This window comes from Miscanthus floridulus, chromosome 18, assembly GCF_019320115.1.
Source record: "Miscanthus floridulus cultivar M001 chromosome 18, ASM1932011v1, whole genome shotgun sequence".
In the NCBI taxonomy this organism is placed as follows: Eukaryota; Viridiplantae; Streptophyta; class Magnoliopsida; order Poales; family Poaceae; genus Miscanthus; species Miscanthus floridulus.
Window position 1 is genome coordinate 39,655,891 of NC_089597.1, and position 23,613 is coordinate 39,679,503.

The following is a 23,613-nucleotide window of genomic DNA, read 5'->3' on the forward strand; positions in this document are numbered from 1 at the left end:
AAAGCTTTAGTCCCGGTTGGTATTACCAACCGGGATTAAAGGTAAACCTTTAGTCCCGGTTGATAATACCAGCCGGGACTAAAGATCCCGGCCCCGCGGACGACCGTTAGGCAGGGACCTTTAGTCCCGGTTGGTTACCAACCGGGACTAAAGGGGGGCAAAAAATGCCGAGGCTAATGCCAAATTGGGACATCGTTCTAAAGTATGTTTTCTAGTAGTGATGCTAATTAGTGTATCTAATATCTAGACCCAGGGGCGGATCCAGTGCCCGGGCTGCAGCCCGAGGTGAGTCCATGTAGCCCCTTTAACATATGTGGTGTTTAGCCTAAAAAACTATGATCTTAATTAGACAAAAGGAGGCCTAGGAAGCAAGATCAGACTGTTTTGAACGTGAATCAGCAGCTCAGCCCAGGGCGCAGCCCCATTCTGGATCCGCCCCTGTCTAGACCCAAAATGTCATCAAAATACCTATGGATAAGAACAATTGAACTTAATCGATGCTAAGGGATTTGTCAGAAAAAACAAAATCAATGATATGGTTTACAGTTACCTTTCTCAAGATTAAATACTCAACCTGAATAATGTATCTTTATAGGTGTCCGGTACCTTTCAACTAATTTTGTGGGCTGCTCGGACGAATCTACCGGTATATTTATGCGAACGTAATAAGTGTGCTATTCTACTTATACGTCAACGGCTGGACGAACTCAAAAATGTACGTAGGGATGATAGGCCAAGAAGATCCTACGTATAAAATGTCACACGTCCTAGTCGCGTCGTCTCTTATTGCAGATGACAAGCACTTCTCGCACAAGTCAAACAGCCCGCAGTGTGAACGTCACTGCGGCTGTTGCGCACCCCAAAACACGATCTGTTAGGCTGTTACAACGAACCTGCCTGACAAATGAGAAATCATGGGCGCGTGTGCCCGCTCCTGCTGCCGCGAAACCTGAACGCAATACACAGTCAGAAACAAACGGCCGCCGGCTGGCAGTCAAGCCAATACGTAAGCATCAGCACGCCTGGAGCGACCACTCCGACACGTATAAATATACAGCGACACCCCGTCCAGGAGACGCAGAAGCAGCAGAGCAGAAGCCAAGCTAGAAACAGAGCAAGGCAGTATAGCAGAGAGCTAGCAAGTGACCGGCGGAGTTGCAGCAGCAGAACGCCGGCGACAGAGAGCGACCAGGCCGGCAAGATGGTGCAGCAAGCTGCGAAGGAGGTGATCCCGCAGATGACGCCTTACACGATGGGCCAATTCCAGCTCTCCCACCAGGTGGTTCTCACGCCGCTAACGAGGTGCCGCTCCTACGGCAGTGCCGCAGCCGCACGCCGCCGTGTACAGCTGAAGGACCGAAAACAGCGACCGAAAACAGCGACCAGAGGGGGTGAACAGAAGCCGTAAAATTTATTGTGAAACTTTTCGACCACTATCAAAAATCACCGCCAAACGCGCGAAGCAAACACCGCGATGTCCACAACCCAAAAGAGTCAGTGGATGTTCCTAGCGGGACACCACAAAGCAATCCGAGTGAGAACACACCGAATCGAAGAGCAGAAAATAGGATGCCCAACTCCTATTGAGAAGAAGCGGGTTCCTGAATCAAAAATACCAAAGCCAACCGGTGACAAGAGTACTTAGACAGATGCCTCTAAACGGTAGAAAGCCAACACAAAAACCGAAACTCGAATCGGAGACCAAATACGCAAACCACAGGCAAAACACTAGGGCTGGAAATTCAGGCCGGAAATTCGAGCAACCGGAACTGAAAATTGGACCGGCAATTCTCACAGAAAACAGAGATACGGAAGCTGGCACCGGACACGACACCGCCTCGAGCGGACGGTGCACCGTCCTGAGACCCGACGGTGTACACCGCACCCTCCGGTGCCTACACGAGCGTGCTGAAAAGAGCCGGCCTGGGATGAGTGCGCTCGGCGCTTGCTGCGCTAGGGATCCGTGGACGAGCAACCGAACGGAACGGAGGGAGAGAGTCGCAACGGTGGGGCTGCTCACCGAGAGGAACCAGCGGGGTCTGCACCGCTCAGTCCCAGACCAACACCGATGAACAGGATGAAGTAGCGCCTCTGCTACGTACAAGAGAGACAGAGGCACGACGAGCTGCTAGCGCTGCGTGGCTGTGTGCCGGTCATCTCCAACCAAGGTCAGTGCACTGGTTTCCTGAGTGAAGGACACAGCTGCAGGTGCCACTCAATCGATTGCCTCTCAAGACTGACACATCAGAGAAGAAGGAAGCAACGCACTCAAGCACAGAGAGCCGACGCACGACGAACAGAAAAAGGAGGCTACAACAATTAGATGAAATTCGACTCAAAACTCCGAGATTCGCTCCCAAATTTTGCACAGACGTAATTCAACAAGGAATGAAACTATTCCCCAAAACCACGGTCTAGGATTTACCCAAACTCCAGGAAATTGAGATCGAACCCGAGAACGAAAAATGGAAAAAATTAAAGAACACAGTGAACGAAAATCATAGCTTCAATTGAGCAATCCCGGAGAACATATGGAGGATTCGGGCCTCCGTTTCCAACTAAAAACTCATGTTTCATTACACAACTTTGGAATTTGTGGATCTCTCTAAAGAACACTAAGGGGAGGGAAAAAACTAGGGCAAGGAGAAAATAAAAATGAGAAGAGGTGAGGGTGATGGGGCACCCTCGTCCTATTTAACAGTGTTATTACACAATGTCAATTTTGTCTCTTGATAATTTTAAGCCGAACCACTGACCCAAGGGCGTAATGGTCCAACTCTTTTTTCTATCAATCGGACGGTGAAAGCTCTAGTTTAGTTTTGGTGAATTGATAAAACCCTAAGTGCTAACCTAGTTTATCAAGTGATCATGAGATAGGTAGCACATTTCAAGTGGTGAAGCAAATGAAGATCATAATATGATGACGGTGATGCCATAGTGATAATCATATGCTTGGACTTGAAAAGAAGAAAGAGAAAAATAAAAGGCTCAAGGCAAAGGTATAAGTTGTAGGAGCCATTTTGTTTTAGTGATCAAGACACTTAGAGAGTGTGATCACATTTAGAATCAATAGCCGTACTATTAAGAGGGGTGAAACTCGTATCAAAATGCAGTTATCAAAGTGTCACTAGATGCTCTAACTCATTGCATATGCATTTAGGATCTAGTGGAGTGCTAACACCCTTAAAAATGTTTGTGAAAATATGCTAACACATGTGCACAAGGTGATACACTTGGTGGTTGGCACTTTGAGCAAGGGTGAAGAAGATAGAGTTGAAAAGGAGTTAGTCACGCTGGTCACTCCGTGACCGGACGCTGGAGTCCTACGTTCGGTCAATGGAAGCAGTGAAGATGCTGGCGTCGGTCTTCGACCGGACGCTAGGTCACTAAGTGACCGGACGTTGATGGGGTGCGTCCGGTCCTACTGACGTGGCAACACACAGTGAAGAGGGTAACTGACCGGACGCTGGGTGAGTCTGGTCAAGGGTGACCGAACGCGTCCGATCGTGAAAAATCGTCTCTAGATGCTTACTGGAAACGACCGGACGCTGAGGTCCTGCGTCCAGTCACTTCAAAGCAGCGCGTCCGGTCACTACTTAAATGTACTGATGACCGTTGAGATTGGGCGATTAGCTTTTGAAGCCGATGACACGTGGCAAACATCGGACGACCAGACGCTGGGGTCCTACGTCCGGTCCATCTGACTGGAGCGTCCGGTCACCCCGAGCAGTGCCCAGTGAAGGGATACAACGGCTCTATTTTGTGGGGGCTTCTATTTAAACCCCATGGCCGGCTCAAGCTTATTCTCTTGGCCATTTACATTGGCATAGCAACCTTGTGAGCTTAGCCAAAGCCGTCCCACTCATCTCCATCATAGATTCAACATCTTTGTGAGATTGTGAGAGAATCCAAGTGCATTGCTTGAGTGTTTGCATCTAGAGGCACTTGGTGTTCGTGTTTCGCTATGGGATTCGCTTGTTACTCTTGGTGGTTGTCGTCACCTAGACAACTTGGAGCAGCGAGGATCGTCGAGCGGAGGTTGATGATTGTCTCCGTCTCCGATCGTGGTGATTGTGAGGGGTTCTTGACCTTTCTCCAGCGGAGAGGCAAAATATACTCTAGTAAATTGCTCATGGCTTGTGTGATCCTCATCTTGTGTTGGTTGTGTGGCACCCTATTGAGGGTTTGGCGTGTGATGCCAACTAGCGCGTGAACCTCCAAGTGAGTGAATCGCCACAATGAGGACTAGCTTGCCGGCAAGCAAGTGAATCTCGGTAAAAAATCATTGTGTTCATCATTTGATTCCAAGGTGATTGGTCTTCGGTTGTATTCATTCTTGTGATTGATTGGTTCACTCTTCGATTCGGCGGTATAACCATCTTGCTCACTGCCTTTACAAAATACCGCAAACTAGTTGTCAAGCTCTTTAGTGTAGCTAGTTGTAAGAGCTTGTTAGTTTGGTTAGTGTGGCTCTTTACTTAGCTTTTGAGAGCGCACTAACTTAGTGTAGTGTCATAGCTATTGTGTGGATAGAAACCATATAAACTAGAATTGTGGTAGGTGGCTTGCAATTTTAGTAGGCTAACGCAACACTTGCTTCGCCTCATAATTGTCTAACCGGTTTGCTAAGTGTTGTTGTAGAAGTTTTTAATAGGCTATTCACTCCCTCCCCTCTATCCATTAGGACCTTTCAAGTGGTATCAGAGCCGAGGTCACCGTGATTTGAGGTTTAACAACCTTCAGTGTAAAATGGCTCAAATGAACAATACCAAGAAGCCACCCCAATTTTATGGTTCAAATTATCCCTATTGGAAAACTAAGATGACAACTTATATCAAGTCAATCAATAGGAAGGTTTGGAAGGTGGTAGAGACAAAGATTGACATTGAAGATGAAGAGGCTCCCACCGTCGCCGAAGAAATGCTACTCCAAAATAATGATATTGCTCTTAGTGCCATCCATGATGCTTTGGATGAGAGACCATTTGAGCAAATTAAGAACATTGAGAGAGCTCATGAGGCATGGAAGAAATTGGAGGAAACATTTGAGGGCACTCATGCCGTGATGGGTGCAAAGGCATATATTCTCAAAGAGAAGTTTGCAAGCTTCAAGATGAAGGAGGATGAGAGTGTGCTGAAGATGTTTCATAGGCTTCAAGTGCTTGTCAATAATCTCAAAGCACTTGGAGAAGAGGTGAAGGACAAGGACTTCTCCCACAAGTTCTTGAGATACTTACCTTCAAGATTTGGCACATTGGTCACCATTCTAGTGAGGAGTGGTTTGGACACCATGACACCAAACTAAGTGTTGGGAGATATAATGACCGATGATACATATAGAGATGATAATGAGAAGGAAGAAAAGAAGGAGAAGAAAGATGAGAGGAAGGATGACAAGAAGAAGATTGTGGCATTCAAGGCCACATCATCCAAGGGCAAGGCAAAGCAAGATACATCAAGTGAAGATGATGGCTCATGGGATGATAATGATGATGAGAAGATGGCTCTCTTTGTCAAGAGATTTGGCAAGTTCATGATGAAGAAGGGCTACCGTGCTAGAAGAAAGAAGTCTTCATCCAAGAACAAAGAAGAGTCAAGAAGGTGCTTCAATTATAGAAGCAAAGATCATCTTGTTTTTCAATACCCATACAATAGCGACAAAGATGATGATAAGAAGAATAAGAAGAAGGACAAGAAGGAAAAGAAAGAGAAGAAGGACAAGATGACCTTCAAGAAGAAGAAGGGTGGTTCATATGTGGTCACTTGGGATAGTGATGCTTCCTCAAGTGATGATGATGATAGTGATGATGACAAGACCACCAAGAAGAAGGCACTTGCAAGCATTGCTATCAATGAGAAGCCTTCTCTCTTCGACACTCCATCATGCTTCATAGCTAAGGCCACTAAGATACAAATTTGTGATAATGGAAGTGATGAAGAACATGATAATAAAAATAAAAATAAAAATGATAGTGATAGTGATGGTGATGATGATGAACCTACTAAAGATGAATTATTTGACATGCTAGAAGATGCTAAAGAACTCTTTTCCATTAAGAGAAGGGAATGCAAAAGCTTGCGTAAGAAACTAAAATCCCTTAAGCAAGCCTTTGATGAGCTCAATGCATCTCATGAGAGGCTAGAGGAAGCCCATGAGAAGCTTGGCAAGGCTCACAAGAAGCTTGAAAAAGCTCATTCCTCTTTGCTTAATGAATAAAATAAAAAGAAGCATGTTGAGACTTGTGATGTAGGCTTAACTTGTGATATAATTGATGAATCATTATCTATGTATATCATTGTTGCTTCCGCTAACCCTTCTTGTAGTACTTCTACTTCCACCTCATCTAGTAGTGATGGTCTCACTTATGATACCTCACTAATGGTTGAGAATGAGAACCTCAAGAAGGAGGTCAATAAGCTCACTCACACCTTGGCTAAGGCCTATGGTGGTGAGGATCGCTTGCTTATGTGCTTGGGTAGCCAAAGAGTCTCTCTCTATAAAGAGGGATTGGGCTATATCCCCAAGAAAGGCAAGGCGGCCTTTGCTCCTCACAAGACTAGTTTTGTGAAGAACAATGGTCGGTTTTGCACTAGTTGCAAGCAAATTGGTCATGTAGAGCATGAATGCAAGAACAAAAGCAAAAATACTAATGTATCCTCTATTAAGCTTGATTCTTTCTATATGCTTACCAAGGGTGCAAATGGTGTAAAAGCTAAGTTTATTGATAAACCATGGATGGGCTCAAATAATAAAGCCATTTGGGTACCAAAGAGCTTAGTGACTAACCTTCAAAGACCCAAGCAAGTTTGGGTACCTAAAAAGAATTGATCTTCTTTTGTAGGTCAATTACAAAGCGAGAGCAAGGCATTGAGTTCTTGATAGTGGGTGCACTCAACACATAATCGGTGATGCAAGAATGTTCAACTCAATCAACACCAATGGCAATGATGGTTATGATAGTATCACATTTAGTGACAATGGCAAAGGCAAGGTCAAAGGGCTTGGTAAGATTGCAATATCCAATGACATGAGCATATCCAATGTATTGCTAGTAGAGAGCTTGAACTTCAATTTGCTATTCGTGGCTCAATTGTGTGATCTTGGATTCAAATGCATATTTGGGATAGATGATGTAGAGATCGTAAGTGTAGATGGCTCTAACTTGATCTTCAAAGGCTTTAGATATGAGAATCTATACTTGGCTGATTTCAATGCTAGTGAAGTTAAATTATCTACATGTTTGTTCACTAAGTCTAGCATGGGTTGGTTATGGCATAGAAGGCTTGGTCATGTTGGAATGAAACAATTGAATAGATTGGTTAAGCATGACTTGGTTAGAGGCTTGAAAGATGTTGTGTTTGAGAAGGATAAGCTTTGTAGCTCTTGTCAAGCCGGCAAACGAGTTGGAAACACTCATCCTAAGAAAAGCATGATGAGCACTAGTAAAGCATTTGAGTTATTGCACATGGATTTGTTTGGGCCAACACAATACACTAGCATCGGTGGTAACAAATATGGCTTTGTGATAGTGGATGATTACACTAGATACACACGGTATTCTTTCTAGTGGACAAAAGTGATGTGTTTTCAACATTCAAATCATTTGTCGAAGGCATTCACAATGAGTTTGAAACAACCATCAAGAGAGTTAGAAGTGACAATGGTAGTGAATTCAAGAACACTAGAATTGATGAGTTGTATGATGAATTTGGAATTAGACATCAATTCTCGGCCAAGTACACTCCATAATAAAATGGCCTTGTTGAGAGAAAGAATAGAACACTTATTGAAATGGCAAGGTCTATACTTAGTGAGTACAATGTAAGTCAATCTTTTTGGGCCAAAGCTATCAACACGGCTTGCTATTGTAGCATCACCTCTATTGTCACCCATTGAAAGAGAAGACACCATATGAGCTCTTGAATGGTAGAAAGTCCAACATTGCATATTTTTGGGTCTTTGGTTGCAAATGCTATATCTTAAAGAAAGGCACTAGATTGTGCAAGTTTGACAAGAAATGTGATGAAGGATTCCTACTTGGTTATTCCACTACAAGCAAAGCATATAGAGTTTGGAATTTGGATAGTGGTACTTTTGAGGAAGTTTATGATGTTGAATTTGATGAAACCAAGGTTTCACAAGAAGAGAATGAGAACTTGGAAGATGTTGGAGGCATTCAACTTTCAAATGCCATGAAGAACGTGGATGTTGGTGAATTAAGGCCTAGACAAGTGAATAATGATGAAGATGATCAAGTGCAAGTGCTATCTAACTCAAATGTGCAAGATGATACAACTCAAGCTAGTACAAGTAGCTCTCATGACAATGAACAAAATCAAGTGGCTAGTACATCATGTCAACCTAATGATCAAGCAAGTGCAAGCAATCAAGTTCCAATCCTCCAACCAACCAATATTGTAAGAGATCATCCATTGGACACTATCATTGATGATATTTCAATAGGTGTGCAAACTAGATCAAGATTGGCTTCATTTTATGAGCACTTCTCATTTATGTCGTCCATTGAACCAAAGAAGATAGATGAAGCATTGAAGGATGTTGATTGGGTGAAAGCTATGCATGAAGAATTGAATAACTTCACAAGAAATCAAGTATATGAATTAGTAGAGAGACCAAAGGGACAAAATGTGATTGGAACCAAATGGGTCTTTAGAAACAAGCAAGATCGAGATGGGATAGTGGTAAGGAACAAAGCAAGATTGGTAGCACAAGGATATACACAAGTTGAAGGTCTTGACTTTGGAGAAACCTATGCCCCTATTGCTAGATTGGAAGCAATTAGAATCTTGCTAGCCTATGCTTGTGCCCACAACATCAAGCTCTATCAAATGAATGTTAAGAGTTCATTTCTCAGTGGTTACATCAATGAAAAAGTATATGTTGAGCAACCTCCCGGTTTTGAAGATGATGAGAAGCCCGACCATGTGTACAAGTTGAAGAAGGCATTGTATGGCTTGAAGCAAGCACCTAGAGCATGGTATGAGAGATTGAGGGACTTTCTACTCTCTAAAGGGTTCATGATGGGCAAGGTTGACACCACTCTTTTCATCAAGAGGATTGGAAAAGATTTATTTGTATTGCAAATCTATGTTGATGACAACATATTTGGATCAACCAATCAAGATTTTTGTGAAGAATTTGGAAAGATGATGGCTAATGAGTTTGAGATATCCATGATTGGAGAGTTGAGTTACTTCCTTGGTCTTTAAATCAAGCAGTTGAAGAATGGTACTTTTGTGAGTCAAGGCAAGTATATCAAGGACATGATCAAGAAGTTTGGCATGAGTGATAGCAAAGCCATTAGCACATCAATGAGAACAAATGGCAACTTGGATAGTGATGCAAGTGGCAATATGGTGGATCAAAAATTGTATCGGTATATGATTGGAAGCCTACTCTATGTGACCGCATCAAGGCCGGATGTTATGTTTAGTGTATGCATGTGTGTAAGATTTCAAGCCTCACCAAGAGAAAGTTATTTGAAGGCTACAAAGAGGATATTGAGGTACTTGAAGCATATACAAAATATTGGTTTGTGGTATCCCAAAGGAGCAAAGTTTGAGCTAGTTGGTTACTCCGACTCGGATTATGCGGGATGCAAGGTTGAAAGGAAGAGCACCTCGGGCACATGTCAATTATTGGGAAGATCACTTGTTTTATGGTCATCAAAGAAGCAAAATAGTATTGCATTATCAACCGTCGAAGCCGAATACATATCTGTCAATAGTTGTTGTGCACAAATACTTTGGATGAAGGCCACTGTGAGTGATTTTGGAATCAAGTTCAAGAAAGTGCCATTGCTATGTGACAATGAGAGTGCAATCAAGATGACCAACAATCCGGTTCAACATGCAAGAACAAAGCACATAGATGTCCGCCACCATTTTATAAGAGATCACCAATAAAAATGGGACATTTGCATGGAGAGTGTAGACACCGAAGATCAACTTTCTAATATATTCACCAAGCCATTGGATGAGAAAAGGTTTTGCAAGCTAAGGAATGAGTTGAACATATTGGATTTCTCAAATATGTGTTGATGCACCTCCCCAATTATATGACATGCCTCTCCTTCGAGCAATCCAAGGTAAAAGTTGATTGGCATGACATACATCCTTGCTAAGGACATGTTTAGTGCATCTAGACATCTTTCACATTTAATAGGCCCATTCATGAAAATCAAATGAATTTGATGATTATATGGTACCACTATTGCTTCTATGCTTATTTTGATCTACTGGTAGCACATGACATGTTTGTGGGCTTGTAACCTAGTGTTTGATCTAGAAAATGAGCTCTAAGTGTTTAACTCAACATGGTACAAGATAACCCTTATTTGGAGGTGTGAAGAAGATTATCATTGGATCAAACCGAGTTAAATATCTTTGGCAAATGATATAGATTGGACCAAATTTGGGAAAATGATCCTCACCCCATTGATTGACATTGATATTCTCAACCTATCTACATTTTGAACCTTTGTGGTCATTGATGACAAAGGAGAAGAAAAACAAAGATATTAGTACATGGGGAGAAAAACAAAGATATTAGTGTACTAAGATAATGAAAAGACAACAAAGGGGGAGAATTTAACATAGGGGGAGAGATATGACAAAGGAAAGGGATCAATTCAAATTTTGAGCACACAAGTAGGGGGAGCAAGCTCATGAACTTGTATGGTGCATTTGAATGTGCATTTCATATGTTTACTTATATTGCACAAGTTTTAAATTTCAATATCCATGCTTGTGTGGTATATGCTAGTTGTAGGTTTGAATGATGAAATGAAAAACTAGCATGCATAGGTTATCTAGTGATTTTATTTCCAAGTGGTATCGAGCTAACCATGGTGCTAAGGATGGTATATTGGTGCACTTCGATTGGTATCACACTTCAAAGGTCCATCTTTTGTATCTTAGCATCATTTGGTAGACATTGTCTCCTATATTTCCTATCTAAGTATATGTGCAAGCTACAATCCAAACTCTTAGCACATATGTAGGGGGAGCAATTGCTACCATACGGAGTTCATGAAACTTATCCATATCCTTTTACACATGGTAAATATGCTTGGGCAAGCAACATGGATTCAATTGAATTTCAATTCATATCTTTGTGAAAGGGTTGTCATCAATTATGAAAAAGGGGGAGATTGAAAGCTCTAGTTTGGTTTTGGTGAATTGATGAAACCCTAAGTGGTAACCTAGTTTATCAAGTGATCATGAGATAGGTAGCACATTCCAAGTGCTGAAGCAAATGAAAATCATAACATGATGATGGTGATGCCATAGTGATGATCATGTGCTTGGACTTGAAAAGAAGAAAGAGAAAAATAAAAGGCTCAAGGCAAAGATATAAGTTGTAGGAGCCATTTTGTTTTAGTGATCAAGACACTTAGAGAGTGTGATCACATTTAGGATTGATAGCCGTACTATTAAGAGGGGTGAAACTCGTATCGAAATGCGGTTATCAAAGTGCCACTAGATGCTCTAACTCATTGCATATGCATTTAGGATCTAGTGGAGTGCTAACACCCTTGAAAATATTTGTGAAAATATGCTAACACATGTGCACAAGGTGATACACTTGGTGGTTGGCACATTTGAGCAAGGGTGAAGAAGATAGAGTTGAAAATGAGTTAGTCACGCTGGTCACACTGTGAACGGACGCTAGGGTCCTGCGTCCGGTCAATGGAAGGAGTGAAGATGCTGGCGTTGGTCTTTGATCGGACGCTGGGTCACTAAGTGACCGAACACTGATGGGGTGCGTTCGGTCCTGTTGACGTGGCAACACACAGTGAAGAGGGTGACTAACCGGATGCTGGGTGAGTCCGGTCAAGGGTGACCGGACGTGTCCGATCATGAAAAATCGTCTCTGGATGCTTACTAGAAACGACCAGACGCTAAGGTCCTACGTCCGGTCACTTTGAAGCAGCGCGTCCGGTCACTACTTAAATGTACTGATGACCATTGAGATCAGGCTATCAGTGTTTGAAGCCGATGACACATGGCAAGCATCGGGCGACCGGACGCTGGGGTCCTACGCTAGGTCGATCTGACCAGAGCGTTCGATCACCCCGAGCAGTGCCCAGTGAAGGGTACAACGGCTCTATTTCATGGGGGCTTCTATTTAAGCCCCATGGTCGGCTCAAGCTCACTCTCTTGGCCATTTGCATTGACATAGCAACCTTATGAGCTTAGCCAAAGCCCTCCCACTCATCTCCATCATAGATTCAACATCTTTGTGAGATTGGGAGAGAATCCAAGTGCATTGCTTGAGTGTTTGCATCTAGAGGCACTTGGTGTTCGTGTTTCGCTATGGGATTCGCTTGTTACTCTTGGTGGTTGCCGTCACCTAGACGACTTGGAGCAGCGAGGATCGTCGAGCGGAGGTTGATGATTGTCTCCGTCTCCGATCATGGTGATTGTGAGGGGTTCTTGACCTTCCTCCAGCGGAGAGGCAAAATATACTCTAGTAAATTGCTCATGGCTTGTGTGATCCTCATCTTGTGTTAGTTGTGTGGCACCCTATTGAGGGTTTGGCGTGTGATGCCAACTAGCGTGTGAACCTCCAAGTGAGTGAATCGCCACAATGAGGACTAGCTTACCGGCAAGCAAGTGAATCTCGGTAAAAAATCATTGTGTTCATCATTTGATTCCTAGGTGATTGGTCTTTGTTGGTATTCATTCTTGTGATTGATTGGTTCACTCCTCGACTCGGCGGTATAACCATCTTGCTCACTGCCTTTACAAATACCGCAAACTAGTTGTCAAGCTCTTTAGTGTAGCTAGTTGTGAGAGCTTGTTAGTTTGGTTAGTGTGGCTCTTTAGTTAACTTTAGAGAGCCCACTAACTTAGTGTTGTGTCATAGCTATTGTGTGGATAGAAACCATATAAACTAGAATTGTGGTAGGTGGCTTGCAATTTTAGTAGGCTAGCGCAACACTTGCTTCGCCTCATAATTGTCTAACTGGTTTGCTAAGTGTTGTTGTAGAAGTTTTTAATAGGCTATTCACCCCCCTCTAGCCATTAGGACCTTTCAGATGGTCACGCTTCCTTCACGGATTTGCTTCACCTTGACGCAACCTCCATGACTCCACCGCGTGCCGCCCCGTTCCTCCTCGGAACCTCCGCTCGGGTTTTGAGACCCAAACCCACGAAACTGTCACCCAGTGGTTTTGAGCTCAACCCACCAAACCATCATGAGTAGCATACTCCATACGCGTCCCCGCCACTCGACGCGTGTCACCGCCGTCCTCGACCGGTCGGCCGCCAAGTCTTCTAGAGCCCCGCTCGACCATCATCATGACTCGGTCCACACGGTCACTCCACCATGTACACTTGCGCTTGTCAATGTCCCCGGCTGTCAGCCACCGTGGCTGGTCACCCGACCTCCTAGTCCCTCAATCCAAGCCCCACGTCCGTCCTTCACTCCCGGTCCATCGGCATGGCACATCCCTACTTGATCTTCACCTCGCCGTCGTCCACCACCTCCGAGCTCCACACCTGTGCACCACAAGCTAAGAGACATGCCGTACAACCCAACTGACGCCACGATTCCTCACAAACTCAACTCAAGACATAAGTCACGTTGACAATCACTCATCACAACCAAACCAAAAGGGCACATATCAACCTTGTGTTCATAATCTCCCCCTTGATGAGTGCATTGTCAACACAAACACACAACAGCTAAGCAAAAAGAAAAAAAAGAAGAAGAGAAAAACAAAGAGCTTGCCCAAATGACCAAAAGCCAAAACAAGGTCATTTGAAGTGAGCAAAACTTGCAAAACTTGGTCCCCAAAGACATGGGCAACAGCTCGATGCAACTATGTAAAACACAACTAGCCCTCAAGAAGAGACAGAACGGCTCAACACCACTAGCAAAGCAACTCAAAGTGCAACTCCCCCTGAACAAATGCAATCTCCCAAATGAATGCATACACTCAACTCTAGGTGGATTTGGAGTGAAAAACACATTCTCCCCTTGGAAATATCTCTCCCCTTTGTGTGTGGAATATTCCCCTCTTGTTGACACATGCACTTATCAAGCCCTGAAAAACTGCCACTCCCCCTCAAAATATGCTATGAATGCAAGGGATGCAGAAATGCAGAAGCTTCAGGAGTATAGCAATCAGATTCAAAAGATGCTCTAACTGGCGCTGTTATGTGTGTGTAGCAACGAGTACAAGTATTAGCAAATGTTCAAATTGATCAAGTGAAACGGAATATGACAGTTAAGCAATTTTCATCAATTTTAAGTAATTCAAGAAGGGGTTCACCACTGAAAGTAGCACATAGCAGGTATAAGCACAAAATCAACCTAGTGCTAACAAATGTATACAAGGTGAACTACCCCAAGCAGCATTCACACATCATGTCAAAGACAAACCTAAGACTTGTGTTTTCATCAAATTTTAGTTTATCGGAGTTCGCAGCTTAACACAAGAATTTGATAAAACATGTGTTTGCGAGAGGTTATCGGTACTATCAGGCCTAACTTAGCAACCATATCAAGCCTATGTCATAGACAATCAGAAGCTAAAGACAATGGTTTCGCCATCCACTACAAGGCTCAAGTTCATCCAAATGTGCAATTGGAAGCCGTCCCGATACCTTGACGTGGGACAGTACAGACCCATCTTGATCTTTTCTCATTACTTAACTTGTTTTTTAAATTTTAGCACAAGAATAGTTGTCCAAGCAAGTGAATGACTCAAAGCATGAAACATAGCAACCTAGTATATAAGTGATAGCATCAGGGATCTCAACAAGTCCTACACATGCCAGTTGCCAATCTCAGCGGTGAACTAATTTTCATGTTTCAACAATTTTTAATCAAGTTCATAGATTGTAAAACAAACTTAGCTCATAACATGTAATGGGAACGGATATGAACAAGGCAAAAGGTACCACAAACAATAGAGCTATTGAGTGTTCCTTATGTGCTCCTTTTCGATATCTTCTATTCTCTTACTATTTTTTTCTTTTATTTTTTTGTCCAATCTTTTTTTCTTACTTTTGCTCTTTTGATATTTTTTCTCAGCAAGGAGCACACAAGAATAAACCACAAAAAAATTGAGCTCAATTGAATAAAAGATGTGGCCTATAGAAAATTAGGACTGTGCTCTAAAAAGCATACCAAAACTTGTGGGCCCAGAAACTCAATTTTCCTAATCGAATTTCGCAAATCTAATTTTTGCGAACCCAGCAATGCTGGGATGAAATAGATCTAAAATTTTCTGGCGTTCTCCGTAGATATAAAATTTTTCCCGTTTCGAGTTCGGATGCAAAAGTTATGACTGTTTTAAGGAAGTTGCTCGAATCAGGGATTTAGTGGACACAAGATGCAAACCGATGGTGATATGGAATAGCGGCGGGTGAAGGGAAAACACAAACTAGAAAAGAACACAATCTCAACCAGCAACAAGACTTTGACCTAGGACACAAACTCAACAAAGCGGACTCTGAAACTGAAATATGCAAAGGCTATGGCGTGGAAGGTTCTAGGACAGGAAAAACGAGTATGGCACTGGACTATGGGATGAATGCGAAACACTCAAACGAGGGAATAAATGTGAACCTGATGGTATACCTTAGCTCTGATTACCACTTAATGTAGACGAGGGTCCCGATCTTCCGTTAGGTTCAAGATAACTATCGTTGTGGCGGAGAATGACACACCGATCTGGCTTCAGATCGAAAAATCGAACCCTGCAATCTTAGCACCACAGCTCCTCTAGTTATCAACCAAGTCACGGACCAGGTTGACCTCACCAAGAAGGCTAATCCCTGCCTGCGCAATGAAGAACACAAGCAAGAACAAGAAAGAACGCAACCAAATTGCAGATGAAAGATTAATCTCACGAGTTGGGGTCTCACAAACCGAAGAACGGCGAAACTGTTTCTTGACAGAATAATCTAAGCAAAACCCAAAACCTAATGACGGTGGCAGCGTATGATTATAAAGGTCTTAGGGTCGTCGCCTACCCTGGACGCGCCCCCTAATGGGCCCAAACACGATACACGGTCCAACGGACCAAAAGTAGGTGTCGCAGCACCCTGACAGATTCTGGACGCTGACTTGTTTCGACTATTCCTGTTGATTCTGAAGAGGTTTTGATGTGAAACCACTTGGATTGGCTTCCTTATCAAATTAGCTTTCTATCCATATGTGGATCATCGAAAACGGAGTTCGGATGCGTCCTGGGCGTCCATTTTATTGCAGACTGGTCCTGATGACCGAGGCAGACTCGAACTCGAATTGGACTGGGCCTCTGGCTTGGCTTGGACGTCCTTGCTGGCCTCCTAAGGTGGTGGCCAAGGAGGAGGACATCCAAGGCCATCTCTTAGGTGTTCTCCATCTTCTTGGGGCGTGCTCCAACTTGAGTCTGGGTCCCAAGGATGTCTAACAAGCCCATGACGACAGTGTAGCTCCCGCCAGAAATAGCGACAGAATATATTGGTGATTTGGAGGCCTTGCCGATGTGATATTGAGATGGAACCAGATCTATTTGAAAGCTTATCAAACAAGCTTTCCATCAAGTGCTCATTGACCTCGATCGCACTCCGGATGGATGAGTTATGGCCTTCCCAATGAGGCACTGTCGGGCTGCTGACGAACCAAAAGTTCAACTTTGATGAACTTCCATTATGAAACACATTTGAACCTACAATCAAATAGTGACATGTACATGTGGAACCAAGTGAATTATAGCCAAAGCTACTATGCAAATGTAGGAACGAGCGCACCTTATAATCATTGTTCGTATCCGAAGGTGCCATGTCCTCATCAACATGCATCAAAAGATCAATAAGAGCCTAAGCCATAAGCACCATCATGTACATACAGAACATCCCAAATAGAGCATAATTTCAATCTAACAGTTATAATCATGAAGCTCAAAAAGCTCTAATATACATGATGTAATGCAATGCAATATGTTACAAAAGCAAAACAAAAGCTGAACTACAAAGAAAACCAAAAACTAAGATACAAGATCCAAAGCTTCCCAAGCTAAAAAGGGAAGCAAAAATCCAAACTCAAAGCGCTAGACTTACCTTTGGTTGAGGTTGGAGAACCATTTGAGACTTCCGGTCATGTGGCGCAAACATCCGGAGTTAATGAGCTACATGTTCTCCAGTCCTCCGACCTGATCAATAAAAAGCCAGAGGATAGGCAAACGACTCAACACTGGGGTTAGTAAACTGTGAAGCATACCAGTGTTGACCCATTTGCTCAGAAAAAAGGGTTAGCTAAAAAAACACTCATCCTAGGCCAAGAAGTAAAGCGATCACCACGAAAGGGAAAACATGGTCTGTTGGGGGGAAAGCGACCACCATAAGGAAAATGTGGTCCGCTAGGTGGGTAAAAGCCAAAACCACCGCTACGGGGTCCATAATCATCTCGATCACGACCTAAACCCCACCGGGGATGATCACCGTGTGGTCTCGCAACCTGAGGCCTAGCTTCTTGAGGCATTGCACCTCTAGGTCTAGCACTGCGCCTCTGAACAGGCGGCACATGTACACCATGGGGCGGGCGGTACATGTTCTAGTTGTTCAACTCGTACTCTCGCCCCTCATCTCTCTTCCTCCTAAAGCAGAACTCAGCAAGGGCAGTAGTCATAGTGATACCTCACCTCTTTTTTGGGTGGTTGTTGGCTCACTCTCTTGTGGATATGGTTCACTCTTGGTGGTTGTTTGGCTCTAGGAAGGGGATCCTCAGATATGTTTGGTAGAGTGTCAAGTGGGTTCTTGAGATAGTTAGGTTTTGGAACCCAAACTTGTTTCTGAGGTGGAGCTTTTGGAGGTTCTTCAAACACTCCATCTTTCACAATGGGCTCAGTAGGCTCAGGTGGAGTGATTTTGATCAACTTGGGAGTAGTGGAGGGTTTCTCACTTGGGTTAAAACCACTAAACTCACCAACCTTGCCATAGAGATTTTCACCCTTCCCACTTAAAGCAAAGCCTACACCCGCTCCACCAGTTCCCCGCCTGAACTGGCTGATCATCGTGCCCAACTGTGGCTCACTATAGGACACCCAGCTCAAGATGGACTGAAGATATGTGTTGTCTTCCTCGGTTCTCATCTTGTCGTGCCTATAGGACTCAAGCTCCAGCACCAAGCTCTCACAACGTGCACACTCAGCAAGTCTTGTGCTATCTGAATTGGCCTTCTCAAGAGCAGATATCTTGGCATTCTTCTCTACCAGCTCAGATTGCAAGCCCGAGCAGGACTTGCACGCACCCAACAAGACAGGCCTAGACTTTAGCTCATCATTCTCATCAAGCAAAGAGGCATACTTGGATTGTAGGTTGGAAAGGTTTGTCATGTGAATAGCACATGCATCACACTCTATCTCGTCGGACACTACCACAACATACTTTTTAGCAGTCTCAAGCTCCTTAAGCACTACATCTAGCTTGTCCTTATATTCTTTCCTCTCGTGAGCCTCATGCTTAAGCAACTTGTCTTAACTAATCAAGCCAGCACTCAACTTTTCGTTCTTAGCAAGGAGCTCATCGCAGAAAGACATACCTCAGATTCGGAGTCATTGCCGCGTGCCTCCCCATCACCGCTCACCACCTCATCACCAAGAGCCATGGTGCAGAAGCCTTGCTTGGTGGTGTCAGCGTGGAAGCAGAGTCCACTCAACTTGTCCTTGATCTTGCACTTGGACTCGTTGTCACTAGAGGTGGAGGAGTCGCTGTCGGTGGAGTCCTTCTCAAGGTCGTTGAGGCAGTCGAGGAAGGCACGCTTGTGAGCCTTGGCCTTCCTGAGGAACTCCTTCTTGATCGCCTCCTTGTCAAAACCTCCCTTCGACTTGTGCTTGTCGGAGGTGTACTCGCGCTTGTCCTTGCACTTGCTAGTGTCGTGCTTGCCGGAGGAGTGCTTGTTCTTCTTGGGCAGTGGGCGACGAAGTGGTCGGCGTCCCCCTAGCCATAGCATCCATCCTTCGGACCACCACCACACCGGCGGTTCAAGCGGTTGTTGTGAAACCGCGAGAACCGACTGATGACCAACGCCAGCTCGTCATCACCAAGTGCCTCCATCTGCTCCTCTGTAACAGACACCAAAGAGGACAAAGCGAAAGAAGCTTCAAAGAACTTGAACCACCGTTACCTGAGACCAAAGCCATGGTTGGTGCACAGGGATTCTCAAGCTTGGCTTGAGTCTGGTGGTCGATCTCGGTGGACTAGAGCTTGCTGAAAAGCTCATCTACGGTGAGTGTCTCATAGTTGGGTGACTCAATGATAGCAGAGACCTTCACATCCCAAACCCTCTGATTTAGGGCGTATAGTAACTTGAGAGCCCTCTCATGATCGTCATAGGATAGTTGCGGCTTGTTTGCTCGCATCTTGTTCACAATTGATTGGAAGCGAGAAAACATAGCATCGACAGACTCTCCATTTAACTGGACAAAGTTCTCATACTCACGCTTGTACGTCTCAAAGAGTCTGGTTTTGACCTGTGTGGTTCCCTCGTGATATCTTTGAAACTTCACCCAGATCTCTCGATTAGTAGTACAATCAGAAACCCGCTCAAACTCAGAAAGCGAAAGACTCGAAAAGATAACACTGCGAGCCTTGCTATTTACATTGTGCTAGTCAATCTGATCCTAATTGATACGAGCACCAAGCACAACGTAATTAGCATCCTCATAAATCTTCCAGACTCGCCAATCAATGCCCTGAAGATATGCAGACATGCGGATCTTCCAGTAGGGGTAGTTTGTTCCATCGAAGAACGGCGGCTTGACGAAACCGCGCTCCATGTCGCCTTTGTGGATCCCGGACCGATTAAGGTGGAATGATCCTTAAGGATACCAATTGAAGGACCGAAAACGGCGACTAGACGGGGTGAATGGGAGCAGTAAATTTCTCGCGAAACTTTTCAACCACTGTCCCAAAATCACTGCCAAACGCGCGAAGCAAACACCGTGATGTCCACAACCCAAAAGAGTCGGTGGATGTTCCTAGAGAACACAGCGGGACACCACAAAGCAATCCGAGCGAGAACACACCGAATCGATGAGTGAAAAATGGGATGTCCAACTCCTATTGAGAAGAAGCCGGTTTCTGAATCTAAAATACCAAAGCCAACCGGTGACAAAAGTACTTAGACAGATGCCTCTAAACGGTAGAAAGCCAACACAGAAATCAGAACTCGAATCGGAGACCAAATGCGCAAACCGCAGGCAAAACACCAGGGCTGGAAATTCAGGCCGGAAATTCGAGCAACCGGAACTGAAAATTGGACCGGCAATTCTCACAGAAAACAGAGATACGGAAGCTGGCACCGGACACGACACCGTCTCGAGCGGACGGTGCACCGTCCTGAGACCCGACGGTGTACACCGCACCCTCCGGTGCCTACACGAGCGTGCTAAAAAGAGCCGGCCTGGGATGAGTGCGCTCGGCGCTTGCTGCGCTAGGGATCCGTGGACGAGCAACCGAACGGAACAGAGGGAGAGAGTCGCAACGGTGGGGCTGCTCACCGCAGAGAGGAACCAGCGCGGTCTGCACCGCTCAGTCCCAGACCAACACCGATGAACAGGATGAAGTAGCGCCTCTGCTACGTATAAGAGAGACAGAGGCACGACGAGCTGCTAGCAAGTGACGAAGCCAGCGCTCTAGCCCCCTACCGATCCTAGGCACGTGGAGCCCCTCTAAATTATCTCTTAAAATTTTATGCATATATGTATTAGGTAGTAGGAGCTAAGGTTAAGAAAAGATAAAAAAAACCTCTATTCTTTTGTTCAGCCTCTTCTAAATTTTTTTTGGGTTTCGTCACTGCTGCTAGCGCTGCGTGGCTGTGTTCCGGTCATCTCCAACCAAGGTCAGTGCACTGGTTTCCTGAGTGAAGGACACAGCTGCAGGTGCCACTCAATCGATTGCCTCTCAGGACTGACACAACAGAGAAGAAGGAAGCAACGCACTCAAGCACAGAGAGCCGACGCTCGACGAACAGAAAAAAGAGGCGACAAAAATTCGATGAAATTCGACTCAAAACCCCGAGATTCGTTCCCAAAATTTGCACAGACGCAATTCAACAAGGAATGAAACTATTCCCAAAAAACCATCGTCTGAGATTGACCAAACTCCGAGAAATTGAGATTGAACCCAAGAACGAAAAATGGAAAAAATTGAAGAACACAGTGAACGAAAATCACAGCTTCAGTCGAGGAATCCCAGAGAACATACGGAGGATTCGGGCCTCCATTCCCAACTCAAAACTCAAGTTTCATTACACAAATTTGGAATTTATGAACCTCTCTCAAAAACACTAAGGGGAGGGGAAAACCTATGGCAAGGAGAAAATGAAAATAAGAAGAGGTGAGGGTGATTGGGGCACCATCGTACTATTTTAACAGTGTTATTACACAATCCTAATTTTTTTCCTCAATATTTTTAAGCCGAACCACTGACCTGGGGGCGTAATGGTCCAACTCTTTTTCGGTCGATCGGACGGCCACGCTTCCTTCACGGATTTGCTTCGCCTTGACGCAACCTCGTGATTCCGCCACGTGCCGCTCCATTTCTCCTCGGAACCTCCGCTCGGGTTTTGAGGCCCAAACCCGCGAAAACTGTTACCCGGTGGTTTTGAGGCTCAACCCACCAAACCGCCGCGAGTAGCGTACTCCATACGCGTCCCCCGCCACTCGACGCATGTCAGCGTCGTCCTCGATCGGCCGGCCGCCAAGTCTTCCAGAGCCCCGCTCGACTCGCTCAACCACCGTCTTGACTCGGTCAACACAGTCACTCCACTTGCGCTTGTCGATGTCCCCAGATGTCAGCCCGTCCGTCCTTCACTCTTGGTCCATCGGCACGGCACGTCCCTACTTAACCTTTACCTCGCCGTCGACCGCCGCCTCCAAGCTCCACACCTGCGTACCACAAGCCAAGAAACATGTCGCACAATCTAACTCACGTCACGGTTAGCTCATAAACTTAACACAAGACGTAAGTCACGTTGATAATCACCCGTCACAACCGAACCACAAGGGCACGTATAAATTTTGTGTTCACAACTACGCGCAGCGCGCCACCAAGGGTGGCCTACTAATCGCGGAGGCCACGGGGGTGTCGATCACCGCGCAGGGGTACCCGGAGGCTCCTGGCATCTGGACGCAGGAGCAGGTCGAGGCGTGGAAGCCCATCATCGACGCCGTCCACCGTAAGGGTGTCATCTTCTTCTGTCAGATTTGGCATGTCGGCAGGCTCTCCAACAATGGTTCGTTCCCATCTAGCACTAATGTATATATCTTTGTTAGCTCTGATTATACTATTGTTTGATCAGGAGCTGGTTGTCTTGTTGGTTACTGATTTTCCTTCAACCCAATTCGCAGATTTTCAGCCCGACGGGCAGGAGCCTATCTCGAGCACGGACAAGCAGATTTCCCCGAACGCCGAGTTCGGAATGGTGTATTCGAAGCCGCGCCGGTTGCGGACTGAGGAGATCCCTGGGATCGTCGATGATTTTAGGCGGGCTGCGCGGAATGCAATTGAAGCCGGCTTCGATGGTGTTGAGATCCACGGCGCGCACGGATACCTCCTCGAGCAGTTGACAGCTCTAATGACCGCACAAATGAGTACGGCGGCAGCCTAGAAAACCGGTCCCGCTTCGCCGTGGAGGTCATATACGCCATTGTCCACGAGGTGGGCGCGCACCGCGTGGGCATCAGGCTATCACCCTTTGTTGACTTCTTCGATTGCGTGGATTCCGATCCGGTGGCGCTTGGCCACTACATGATCCAGCAACTCAACAAGCACGAGGGTTTCCTCTACTGCCACATGGTGGAACCTCGAATGGCTATTGTGGACGTCGCAAGCAGATTCCTCACAGGCTCTCGCCGTTCCGAAAGGCGTTTAACGGCACATTTATTGCCGCCGGTGGGTACGATCGGGAGGGAGGCAACAAGGTAGTGGTAGAAGGCTATGCTGACCTTGTCGCATATGGAAGGCAACAAGGTAGTGGTAGAAGGCTATGCTGACCTTGTTGGCTACACGGATTACCCTTTCCTCGAAGACAGTAGCAATAATGATGAGTCAAGTACTCAAGTTTAATCATGCAGATAATCAAATATGATCACAACTAATAATGTGGATGGTTCTCATAATTCTATACTAATGTGAGGTGAAATAAATGTACTTGCCAAACTTATTAGAAAAAATATCTACTATTAATGTGAGGCGAAATAAATGTACCTGCCGAAATTATTAGAAAAAGTATCTACTATTTTCTAGATCATCTGATTTGGAGACTTGTCCAAGGAGAATGGTTGTCACCTATACCTTTTCATAATTCCCTTCTTTGACAGGCTATAATGGAATCCTCATGTACCATTTCACTATACCGTGTGAGCTTGTAGCTTTTTGTGAGCTTACCTAGCATTTCCTTAGTCTTCTGCAAACCATAATAGAGTCTAAATCCTTATGCAACAATTCATTGAATCCTCATTGAGTCAATATATTCAGTCAAGCGAAAGGGTCTGTAGCCTAGTGGTTACAAGAGCCTTAGTAGCACCTCAGGTTCTGGGTTCGACTACCCGTGGGAGTGAATTTTTCAGGATTTAACGGCGTTATGCTT

The 23,613-nt window shown here is 45.0% G+C and overlaps 1 pseudogene; it reads left to right on the forward strand.

The window, feature by feature from the left end:
• Positions 1-904: 904 nt before the first annotated feature.
• On the forward strand, positions 905-23,017 carry LOC136523682 (12-oxophytodienoate reductase 1-like; annotated as a pseudogene).
• Positions 23,018-23,613: the final 596 nt, after the last annotated feature.